General features: G+C 50.6%; 1 protein-coding gene across 1 annotated transcript in view; it reads right to left on the bottom strand.

Moving 5' to 3' along the window:
- Window positions 1-12,224, bottom strand: part of C5H5orf15 (chromosome 5 C5orf15 homolog) — a 103,608-nt gene that overhangs the window by 30,460 nt on the left and 60,924 nt on the right. The gene's annotated exons all lie outside the window — the stretch shown is intronic.

Here is a 12,224-nt window from a genome sequence, read left to right as displayed (position 1 = left end):
ATGATTATAAAGCACTTTGCAGAAATGTTATGTAAATTCAGGCAGAGAACAACAAAATGTGATGACAGTCGCACCGCTCGCTCGTGCTTTTGATTTGGGAGTACGCAGCTTCGAGTCCTCCTGCAGGGACACCAGAGCGCAGGTACTCGAAAACATTTCATTGTCTTGACAGCTCCGAAGCCGGGCCCTCAGGGGGAAGTTAGGTAGTATCCTAAGTGCAGGGTTTGGAATTCACCTGTAAGCTTGGGACCCATTGCATCCCACTTCGCAGGCACAGGGGCAGGGCATCTGGGAACGGTCCTTCCCGGACTCCCTTCCCCAGCGAAGTGACCTGGAGACACGTGGATTTATAACTTCTTCTGAGGCTCAAGAACATCTGCTCATACACCCCAGTCAAGGGGGAGCAAGGACTCTGTTGCCGCGTGTCCTGGCTGGCCCGTATTCATTCAGCTATGGCTGAGGCCACCGAGTCACGGAGCGTTCAGCATTCTGGAAGCAGACTTCCTGTGAGTATCCGTACAGAACGGTGCAGCTGGCACAGCTGTTCCCAGGTCCTCCCCTCCGATGCGAAGCACCCAGGAGGAAATGTTTGAGCCAAAACCAGCTGATCCCCTTGAAGGGCTTCTTCTGGAGAAAGGTGGGGGAAAGAGCAGAAAGCCTCGTGGGAAAGGTCGTGTCCCTGCCCACCCCCGGCTTGTTTCCAAGTGCCAGGTCCCATACTCTTCCTGCAGCTAGGAAGCCTGACATCCCCATCCTCCCAAGTTCCAGGCTAGGACTCCACCGCCACCACAGAGGATGGCCCTCGCCCCTTCAGCGTGCAGAAGCAACGTGCACGTGCCTCCTTTGATTTCCTTCAGCTCCAGAACTGTTTGTGCTGGAGGGTAGGATGGAGCAAGAAGTCACTGCAGAGACAAACGACGCCTGGCCAGGCATCGCGGAACTGCTCTTCCACAATTCAACTCTCTAGACTGTAGTCGCAATTTGTCTATAAATAAAATGTAAATTTTAATTGAATTTGCTCTCCGAGGGGAGAAAAGCATCCAGAATGCAAACAGCACAGGTGGAACCAAACGCTGCTTCCCAAAGTATCTTGCATAATGTGGAGCCCCTTCCTTAGGAAGTGTTCACGCAGAGGGGGCCTCGGTCTTGCTGTTGGAACCTTTGTAGACCTGAGTAGCCATGAAAACGGAGGTCTTTGAGAAAGAGAGGAGAGTAACACATGCTGCTGAGACGATGCGTGGCTGCAGGCTGCGGAGATCTTCATCCCGAATGGAATAGTAACGGCTTCATTGGGTCATCGCTTTGAAAAATAATGGCAGGGGGAGCATAGGCAGCTGGCTGTGAATGCCAAGCAGGAGTATTCAGAAGTGCTCTTCAGAGAGGGGCCTGAGGGTCTTCAAGAGCCAGAGCGCCACTGGCCCCAGCGGAGCGTGCTCCAAGAAGTCTCCGCTCCTGACCTGGAACGGGAACCAGTGCATGCCCCCCGGGTGCGTAGTACCCGCCGGCCTGCCAACCCCTCCGGGGAACGAGGCTAAATCCATCCTGGGTCTGGAAATGCTGGACCAAGGCTGGCAGCTGGGCTTTGGCTTCGACCCTCAGAGCAGAGTCCAACACACTTTTCTTGGGGCCTCTACTCCACACTCAGGCCTAGACCTGCCTGGTGACCTTCACTGGACAACTCCGCTTCTCGTGCTTTGCTGGAGGTAACCCCGGTCGTGCTGACTTGCCCTTGCTGGGGTTCCCAAGTGTGTCTAATTAACGATGTAAAGCACTTAGAGACATAAATGCTCTATGACTGGGGCCCATAAATTACCGGGGATACAGCCCTGAGTGCTATGATGCTTCACTTGTGCTTGTTCTCCGTAATAAACAATTGTCTTCTCAGACCCACAGCCAAATTCCACATCCAAACATCTTCTCCCACAAGCCTGGAGGAGTCATTGACACTGGCTGCTGGGCTTTTCAAAAAGTCATGGGCAACCACCAAATTCAATGCTTGGTCTTTGATTGGACACTCATCTGAAGGATGTTTCGGGAAATCTGAATATAGGCAGGGTATTAGATCAGAGGACTCTGTGAGGCATGATAATGGCTGTGACGGTTAATTTTATGTGTCAACTGGACTGGGCCACACGGTACTCAGACATTTGCTAAAATATTACTCTGAGTGCGTCTGTGACAGTCTTTTGGATGAGATTAACACTTGAATAGAGTAAAGCAGATTGTCCTCTCCCACATGGGTGGGCCTTGTCTGATCAGTTGAAGGACTGAATAACCTGAAAGGACTGACCCTCCTGCTATTAAGAGGGAATGCTTCCTGCCTGACTGAAACATTAGACTGAAATATTGGCTCCTCCTCAGTCTTGAGCCTGCTGGCTTTCAGACTGGAACCACACCATCAGCTCTCCTGGGTTTGCCAACTGCAAATCTTGGGATTCTCAATCTCCTAACTGCATGAGCCAACGCCTTACAATCAATCTCTTTCTATGTATCTACATACATCCTGTTGGTTCTGTTTCTCTGGAGAACCCTAACTGATACAATGGCACTATGATTATGTATGAGTATTACCTTATTTTTCAGAGGTGCATATAGTTATGGGTGAAATGTAGTGGTGTCTGTAATTTATTTTTAAATACTTCAGCAATAAGGAAGAGAAGGTGCGAATATGTCATAATGTAAACAGTAGTTAAAGATAGGTGGTAGGCATAAGGGTGTCTGTTATACTGCTATAATACACACTATACTATAAATGTCCATTATACTATTCCCGCTACTTTTCTGTATATATATTTTTATAATATAAAGTTTAAAAATAAACAAGCACACCACGGTGATTTCTGCAACCTGTGCTGGTAAGGGCACAATTCTCCCTCATAAGCAAAAGCCTGAGGGAGATGAGCAAGTCTCAGAGAAAGCATAGCCTGCCAGGGGCCAGGACCAAATCCATCAAGCACTAGGAATAGGGGTGGTCTCTCTGGCCAGAGGGTGGTGGGAGTGCTTGAGGGGATTGGGGAGCTAACTGGGCTCTTCACAATGCTTCTTATTGGTAGTTATATGTTTGTTTCTGTGCTTACTTCTTCAGAATCTACTCCTGCCCAAGAGCGTGAGCTCCCTGAGAGCAAGAGCCTAACTGTCCTAGGCACCACTGTGTCCCCAGGGCTCTGGGTAAGCCCTGCCCCATCCCAAGTGCTCAGTGGGTGAATGCAGGAGTGGATGAATGTAAGACCAGCCGGGGGGACAGTGAACAACTGTCTGCACCATGAGGCTGCCCAAGGGGGAGAGGTGTCCCCTACATGTGTGTCCATTCTGCCTGGAACTGGATTTTATTTCCAGCCTGAACATCCTTTGTTTGTTCATTAATTCAATATTTACTGTGTTCCTCCCAGGGGGTTCAAGGGGCCTGTAAGTTTTCCTTCTCCAACAAAAGCAAACCCTTATTTGTCTTAAATGATGTCATATCCCTCACAGTGGTCCCATCCAGGTGCCCCATACATTCCTCTACCTCTATGTTCCTCTCCCCCACCGGAAGCAGTGGCCTGATGCGGTACCCTCCAGGTCTCCAGAGAAAATACAGGGACTTCCCTGGCATTGACTGCAGAGGGGGTGCTGGGAGCATGAGCAAGCATGTCTGGAGCTGCTCCGGGGCGCCTGCTGCCATGAGGTCTCCTTCAGGAGACATCAGACCCAGCTATGAGCTGCTCATCTGCTTTCTCATCCCCTAGAAAGCAAATGTTCGAACATTGATATGTTTGGGAATCATTTTTTACTTTAATTAGAAAACACAGATTCAAACAGCATCAAACATTAATGAGACTTGCAGAGGGGCTGCTTATAAACAAACTTATTTAATTAAAGTGTGGCTGAGCCCTCTCCCCACAGCCTGGCTATTGTCCCCAACCCTTCCAGGAGGGTCAGTGAGAACACCTCACAAGCACATTCAGCAGCGCCGACCTCCGGATCAGCCCCTGCGGACGGCTCTGCACTGGGCCAGAGACTTACAAGCCTCTTTCTATCCTGACAATGGACTTTCTTTGTTGTCCATTTATCCTCATATTGATTTTGCTATAAACCCACACAGCGCTCCCTTCCCAGGCCAGATGGAGAAAACTCCATTGATTATATTGGAAGAAGGTTTGTTGTAAAAAAGCGAAATGTCTAAAACATTGAAATGAAGTAAGCTTTTTGAGGGTCCATAAATCACCCAGGATAATGCCGCAAATGAACAGGGCTTCTTAAACACCCGGAAAATACGACACCATAAAGCAGTTCTGACAAGAAATCACAGCCCCTCTCTCTCTGTAGCTGCCGTTTGAAAAGCACCATCAATAATGGTCACTGCTGTTTGGTAAGCAAAAGAGGGAAGTTGTGTCAGCCTCCTTTAGAAAGTTCCCTCAAAGTCACTTTGTCCCAATGGCAGCGTGGCATTTCTCGCGCAGTAAATACATCCCAATTATGAGCATGTCATGTTAGCTTTTACAGTTCACTAATCACAAACTTTTTTGTATGTCATTGCCAACCGACATCTTTCCCTAATCGGAATTTATGGTTCTCTTTGGCCGTTAGTGGAGATCAGGCGGGTCAGAGCAGTGTCACTATTACAGAGCTGGAGGGCTGGGCTTGGGCCCAAGGTCGTTTCCCCCCTTCCCTCCTCTAGTCTAAAGGCCGAGGTTCCGCATGTCCCAGGGATGGGGGGTGGGGGGCTTCTGCAGAAAACACTCCCCTGGAGTCCGCTCCTGCCCATGGCCCAGACCGCGAGGCCCCACAGAGGTGCCCTGGCCTGGTTTGGCTTTGAAGACCACGTACTCGAAAGCCCCCAAATCACTCAGGGGACAAAAACACTCAGCAAAGCGTGAGGTCACACACAACTCGACCTGAGATTAGCTTTGGCTCTTCTGAGAGAAACACTGGCTCACAGGATCCATCCTCCCCTGAGGCAGACCAAACAGTCACCAAGGTGGGCTGGCCACAAGCCTGCCTTCCCGATCCTTTGCCGCTTGGTGCCACACCCTCCAGCAGACCCCCTCACCAAAGCAGAGCAGGTGCTCCGACCCACTGTGCCCCGCCACACCAGCTTTCCATCAGACATCTTCCCACCCACCACCCACCACCTAGCTTTGCAGTTTAGACCCCAAGCCTGTTCTGTGGGGGCTGCTCCCAATGTTCCAGACCCACACACTGGTGTCACCTTGGTTCTGTCCCCCAGGCCTTCATCCTTCTGTGTTGCCTCTCCAGTTATGTGGCCCTATGTGCACAGACCAGGGAATGGGGGGTTCAGTCAGCCACCAGGGGCCCTTCTGCCCTAGGGAGGGCGGTCAGGCTAGGGTGGCAGCCCTCTGATGGAGGTGACCCCTCAAATGCGTGGGCGCAGGGCACAGAGCGGGCAACCCCTCCATCTGGGGGATGGTGTCAGCCATTCTGCAGACCGTGGCAAACAGCACAGAGCCACGGCCACCGCACCAGTGGCCGGAACATGGGGGGCAGCACTGGGGTTAAGACCTTAGAGGATCCAAGCAGTGATTTCAGATTAAAAACAATACTATACTGGAAGTGTAAGGTGTTCAAACACCACTTCGATTTCCTCCATGTTAACTACCTTGATGCTTTTTCCAGCAAATTTTTTTCTTGATGCTTATGTGACTTTCCTGGGTCTGCCTTCCCAAAGCACCACAAACTGGATGGCTTAAAACAACAGAAGTTTGTTCTCTCACAGCCCTGGAGTCCAGAAGTCCAAAATCAAGGTGTTGACAGGGCCAGGCTCCCTTGGAAGGCTCTAGGAGAGAACTCCTTGTCCCTTCCCACTCCCGTGTCTTGCAGCTGCAGGCACTAATCTCTGGCCCCTTCTTCACATGGCCTTCTCCTCTGTGTCTGCCTTTCTTCTCTCTCATAAGGGCACTTGCCATTGGATCTAGGACCAGGGTTGTCCAGTTGCTCTCCTCATGAGATCTTTAACTTAATTTTATCTGCAAAGATCCTGTTTTCCAAATAAGGTCACATTCACAGGTTCAAGTATATGAATACGGACATAGCTTCTGGGGGACACTGCTCAGCCCCCTCAGTACCTTGGCTTTGTGGGGACCCAAGCCCATGCTTAGCATTCTGGTTGGTGATTTGTAACTGCCCAAAGGTCACCCCCATTTGTCACAACCATCATCACCACAGATACCACCTTCAAATAGTGACTACTGCATTACAGATCTCTCCAAGAGGCCCATCCTACAGGAAATAGGTATATTCTCTATGTCCAGCATGTAGAGAGACCAAAGGGGAAAAAACTAGGACTTCTTGGAAAAACAGCCGATTCTAGTTCTAGAGCAGGGAAAGTACAAAGTGAATCTGGAAGGTCTTGGACCCAAAAGCAAGGGACTGATCAAAGACTTAATGCGGTCATGTTTCAAAGACACAAGGACCAATCCGAAAAGGATCCCACTGGACAAATTTGGGACAAATTTAGCATCAAAAAGAATAACGATGGGACACCTGGCTGGCTCAGTCAGGAGATCAAGCAACTCTTGATCTCGAGGTTGGGAGTTTGAGCCCCATGTTGGGCATAGAGATTACTTAAAAAAAAAAAAGAAAAAAGAAGAATGATAATCGTGGAGATTCTGGTACATTTAACAGTGGAAAAAAAATATCCATGAGTCCACAGTGATACTCCAAAAAAGAGAGCCAGGGAAAGAAGAAAGACAAGAAAACAAGAAAAATCTCTCATCAGGGCATGCCAGCTAATAAAGGTAGAAGAGACGACAGAACTAGAAATGTGGGTCAGTTAAGAATCAGGTAAAGCTGGGGCGCCTGGGTGGCGCAGTCGTTAAGCGTCTGCCTTCGGCTCAGGGCGTGATCCCAGAGTTCTGGGATCGAGCCCACATCAGGCTCCTCTGCTAGGAGCCTGCTTCTTCCTCTCCCACTCCCCCTGCTTGTGTTCCCTCTCTCGCTGGCTGTCTCTGTCGAATAAATAAATAAATAAATCTTAAAAAAAAAAAAAAAAAAGAATCAGGTAAAGCTAAAACTAGTAGGAATAAGGCTATGACGGGGAGCAGGGGCTCCCGCAACCTCAGCGGGCCGTCCAGAGCCCTTCACCCAGGGAGAGAACAGCGAGCTCACCCTAGCCTGGAGGCTGCACTTCCCCGAGACCGTTCGACCCCTCGCGAGCGCCCCCTGCCTGTGGGTGCTGGAAGGTACCTAAGCAGTTAGCGTTCTAAGACATCGACTTGAAACTAGCCAGAAGGAAGTGGCTGGACAAATTCAGACTGTGAGACCTAATGCAGACCACACCAGTCGAGACTCTGCAGAGAGCCAACTTTCTGACTGCCCTCGATGGAGGAGCACTACGGAAATCTCTCAACCAAACGCACAATGAGATTAAATCCATGTTCTTGAGAGACGCATGCATCCAGGAGGCAAGTGTCATGAATGTCCCACCCAACCCTTTTCTGGATGATTTGGCAAAAGCAAATGGCATATGTATATAAAGGGAGAGAAACGGAGTGGGTAAGACAAGATATTATAGGAGCACACAGTTCTTCCAACTTTTCTGTGGGGTTAACACCTTCCCAATAAAAGGTGGGGGGGGATTTTTTAAAACAAAAGAATGCGCTAGAGCCCCTGGGTCAACCCCTAGATTTGTGGTTTACTTGTGTGTATTTTTGAGCAACTTCCTTTGCATCCCGGAGCCTGTCTTCCCCTCTGTGCAATGGGCATGACATATTCTCAGTCCCCTGCTCTTCCAGAAGATGAGAGGCTAAGGCCTGTGAAGAATTCAGCACAGTGGCTGCTATTAGGTCCTAATTAGCAGTGGCTCATGTTGCTAATATTAGCAAGACAACCACACAGAACCAGAAAGTCCTGGGGGACCAGCCCTCAGGTTGCCCATGGCGGGACAAGTCCATGAGGGCTGGACTGACTGGAGAAGGCTTTGTGGAGGAAGAGTGGTTGGTGCTACCAGCACTGGGGAGAGGGATCCCAGGGGAGGGCTTTCCAGATGCCGCTGCCCCTGCCTGATCAACCTGTGAACTGGGTGTGAGTGGAAGTGGAGATCCCTGTGTTCCAGGAAGGCCAAGGCTACACTGGGGGAAAGTGAGTACAACTGGGGACTCTGTCTGGAACCAGTAACTGGAGAAGTAAGGGGCCGGGGTATCGGCTTCATCAGAGGTGGGGTCCAGATAGGTAGGTCTGTAACCAGAGTTGGGGCTCATGCTGGGGTTGGGGGCAGGCAGGAGCCAGTCAGTGGTTAGAGCTGGGACCCAGAGACGTCCTGGAGCAGAGTCAGGGTCACAGGTGCACAGCAGGGATGCACTCATAGCCTTCACCTCCCAGCACAGGACTGGGCCCCAGTGGGCAGACCTATAGCTCAGCCGCTCCTGGCTTACTCCAGCCCTTCTTACAGGGCCATGAACTCCTTCAGGAGTGATGGGAATTCCCTTCCAGGTCTACATGTTCAGGCATCTCACTGGGAGCTAGGAGTATTGGTTATCTCTACTCTCCGAGGCAAAGAAATTACTGTTTGCAGCATGGCTTTCCTTAAAAGGGCAGAAAGCACAAGTCCTGTTCTGGGCCAGGAGAGAAGGGATTGAGGAGCTGGGGGCTGGAGCCCATGCAGCAGCTCCCCCACCACCCACCCTGTCCTTTCCTCCCGGGGCTGCCTCGCATCATCTTGGCTTTTCTTCTCCTCTGTACTCTTGGGCACAGGCTCTCCCCGACCTGCGGGGCTTGGAGACAGCCCTCTGTCCCTCTTTGGCTTCGGAGAGGCTCAGGTGCAGACAGTGTGGGGTCTGGGCCAGGAGGGACACGAGGTGAAGAGTAGCTGTCCTCAAGCGCTGTCTTCTCTCTCTCTTTTAATATTATCTCAGGGCTGGTGACTGGTTCTGCCTCGCTCAGCCCTCAGGGCATGCAGAGCTCTTGCTTTTTAGTAATTAGCCCAGTGTTCCGAGCCTCAGACGAAGGGAGCCGTAGCTCTGAGCAATGGGCTCTGGATGGTGATCAATTGTGACTTGTATTAATATTTACAACAATAACATTTTTCATGGGTAAAGTTTGGGGCTTTTTTCTCACTGCAGGAAATGAAATGCAAATTAACAATTGTAAAGATTATAACATAATGAAATAGGACATAAATGATGAAGAATTAATGAATTCAGTGGCTTCAAAGCATGGAGGGAAAATGTCCTTCAAAAGCAAACATGTAGGGGCTCCTGGGTGGCTCAGTTGGTTAAGCGTCTTCCTTCAGCTCAGGTCGCGATCCCCAGGTCCTAGGATCGAGTCCTGCATCAGGCTCCCTGCTCTGTGGGGAGCCTGCTTCTCCCTCTCCCTCTGCCTACCGTCCTCCCAGCTTGTGCTCACTCTCTCTCTCCCTCTCTGTCTCAAATAAATAAATAAAATCTTATTTAAAAAAAAAAAGCAAACATGTAGAAAGACCAAGAGATTACCAACAAGGGGAGGGGACTGCAAGGGCCCGGGCCTGGACTGGGTCCTCCCAAGGGCTGGCCCCTTTCAACCCTTGCTCTGTTTCAGTGGCTTTCCACTGCCTACCCACGTGCTGCAGCAAAAACATAACCCAAAATAGCAGGAGTCCTCCTTGACTCTATCTCCCCCTGCCACAACCCTTCAAGCCAATTATGCAATGACTCTTGAAGATTTCTACTTCTCTTGGATCCATCGCCCTGCCTATTCCTGAGTTCAGGAGCTCACCTGCCTGGGACTCCCTCCGGTTCACCTTCACCCCACCCCTCGGGGTGGAAAATCAGGTATGGTCCTGTCATCTGCCTCTCTAAAAATAAATAAATAAATAAATAAATAAATAAATAAATAAATAAAGCAAATAATACTAAAAAATAATAAACATTGTAAAATGAAAAAACACTTAAGTAAATAATAAATACAATAATAATACATTTTTCAAATAATTTTTTAAAAAGCAAATAATAAACCACCAAACAAGCAAAAATCCTCTTCAGTGATTCTCCATGGCTTTCTCCTCAGCCTCCCTTTGCTCAGCCCCACACACAGGTGACTAATGTAAGATGTCCCCATAGAAAGAGGACGCGGTGCCACACGAACAGATGTTCAACTTGGGGGAGGGGGAGCCTCAAAGTGGGAGGGGCGGGCTGGTTCTCCAGGAGGACAGAATCAAAATACACACCACTGCTTTGGTCAGAACTCTTTTGGTTGCAAATGACAGAAACCCAGTTCAAACTGACTTAAGCAAAACTGGGAAACTACAACTCTAGGGATTTCAGGCATGGCTGGATCCAGGGCAGAAATGATGACCTCAGAGCTGCGTCTCCCTGGAAAACCAGGGCTGTGTAACCTGGAGCAGACAGACCTCCTCTATCAGCCAGCCGCACTTTCTGGTCCCCTCCGACAGCTCAGACTGCTCTCCTAGAATACCACAGACTGGGTGGCTTAAGCAACAGACATTTCTCTCCATTCTGGAAGCTAAAAGTCTGAAATCCGGGTGCCAGCATGGTGAGGGTCTAGTGAAGGCTGTCTTCCTGGTTTACAGATGGCCTCCTTATCCCTGAGCCCTCACATGGTAGACAGAGTAAGCTCTGCTGTCTCTTCCTCTTCTTATAAGGGCACTAATTGTCTTGTGGGGGCCCCACCCTCATGGCTTCATCTCAACCTAATTACCTCCCAAAGGCCCCACCTCTAAATACCACCATATTGCAGGGTGGAGCTTCAATATAGGAGTTTAGGTGAAACACAAACATTCAGTCCGTAACACCCATCCTGAAAACACCAAATGGTGGTGAAGGTGCTTTCAAAATGCAAACGTTCCAGGCTCACAAGGACGGCGGAAGAGATAGGCCCGGTGTCCGCTTGCATCAGCCTGGGGCGTGTGCTGGCTCCCACCCAGGCCCTGACACTTTCCTGATGCGTTGTCAGTGGCTCATCTCTAACCTGAGCAGCCTGTTTATAATCATTCGGCCCTAGGACTCCCCGCTGGCCCTTCCTGGCCCCACAGGCTGGCCCTGCCGTCCAGCCAAGCACTTCGCAATGCAGCCTGCAGCCCACAGCCCACGAGGCCCAGGCCTGGACATATGCTTGGAGACAGAGAGATGTTGTTTCCACGTTGCAGCAGATGCTCCTATGGCCCAGGGAGGCCCACTCAGGCCATAAATCCCAGCCGATGGCGTCCCCCTCTCTCAGAGGCCAGAGAAGCCTCACCCGGGGAGCCACAGAGCCGCGTGGGTAGGTGCCGGGCTGGGCAGATTGCCCCCCAGCGCCTCCTCACCCTGCAGCCTGAGCAGATGAGCCTTTACAAACATGGACTCCATTTTCATACAAATGTCTGTGGTCGTGGCAAATACACGACAGGGAGACAGAAATGTGACATAAAAGCCAAGTCGATTCCGTGGAAGATGCTTCCTGGCGTTCTGGGGGCTTCAGAGAGCCGTGTTAGCCACCTGTCAGAAATGGTGTGGAAACCAGATGGAGCTCTTTGGAGAAGCATCAAACAAGTTTGAGACGAATCTGCATGGAGAGGTGTAATGCAATCAGGCCCAGGGAGCCGCAGGTTGGGGTAGGCAGTGCGGTTCAGGAGAAGAAAATAACAAGCCACAGACTGAGCCACTGGACTCCGGGACGGCAGCTGCCACCACGGCAGTCGGCCCTTTCCCTCTCCTGCCCACCATCCCAGCTCCACTGGAGGCACCCAACTTCCCGGGTAGCAGGGCAGCCCTTCCCGAGAGGCTCACCAAGGACAAGAGCCCAGGAGGACCGGCCTGGTCTGGGGCCCTCCTCCCCTTCACAGGATCCTCTGGAAAGGGAGCTTCTTCTAAGGAGGAAACCAGAGAACTGACAGTATGCAAGGTGTCTGCTGCGGGGTGTGTATTTATTACTAGAAATGAAAGGAAAGAGGAGGGAGGGAGGGAGGCTTCTGTGGCCCCAAATCAGAGGGAAACCACGTTCAAGGTGAAATGGGCCCCTTCGTGCAGGACTTGTCAGAGATTCTGATAGATGGGTGTGACATATTCCCTTATAGCCTCTGTGAGTCAGACCAGAGTTTGCAGATCCACAAAGCTTCTGGAGGGCCTAAAGTTCCTTAGAGCATATTCTGGAAAATACTCGATGAGCCAGCTGTTTTCTGTTTCAACGTCAAAATTAATAAGTACCGTTTTAATACTCCTCACTGATCCCGGCTTCCAGGCACGGATGGCAGGAGGGAGAGCCGTGTTCCTGCCCCAGGCCTGCCCAACGCTGTCATTCCCCCCCCCACGCAAACT

The sequence above is a fragment of the Ursus americanus genome, chromosome 5, assembly GCF_024610735.1.
Source record: "Ursus americanus isolate L20-20 chromosome 5, mUrsAme1.1.p, whole genome shotgun sequence".
Taxonomy (NCBI): domain Eukaryota; kingdom Metazoa; phylum Chordata; class Mammalia; order Carnivora; family Ursidae; genus Ursus; species Ursus americanus.
The sequence above is the reverse complement of the archived record's forward strand: the minus strand, read 5'-3'. Positions and strand labels throughout refer to the sequence as shown.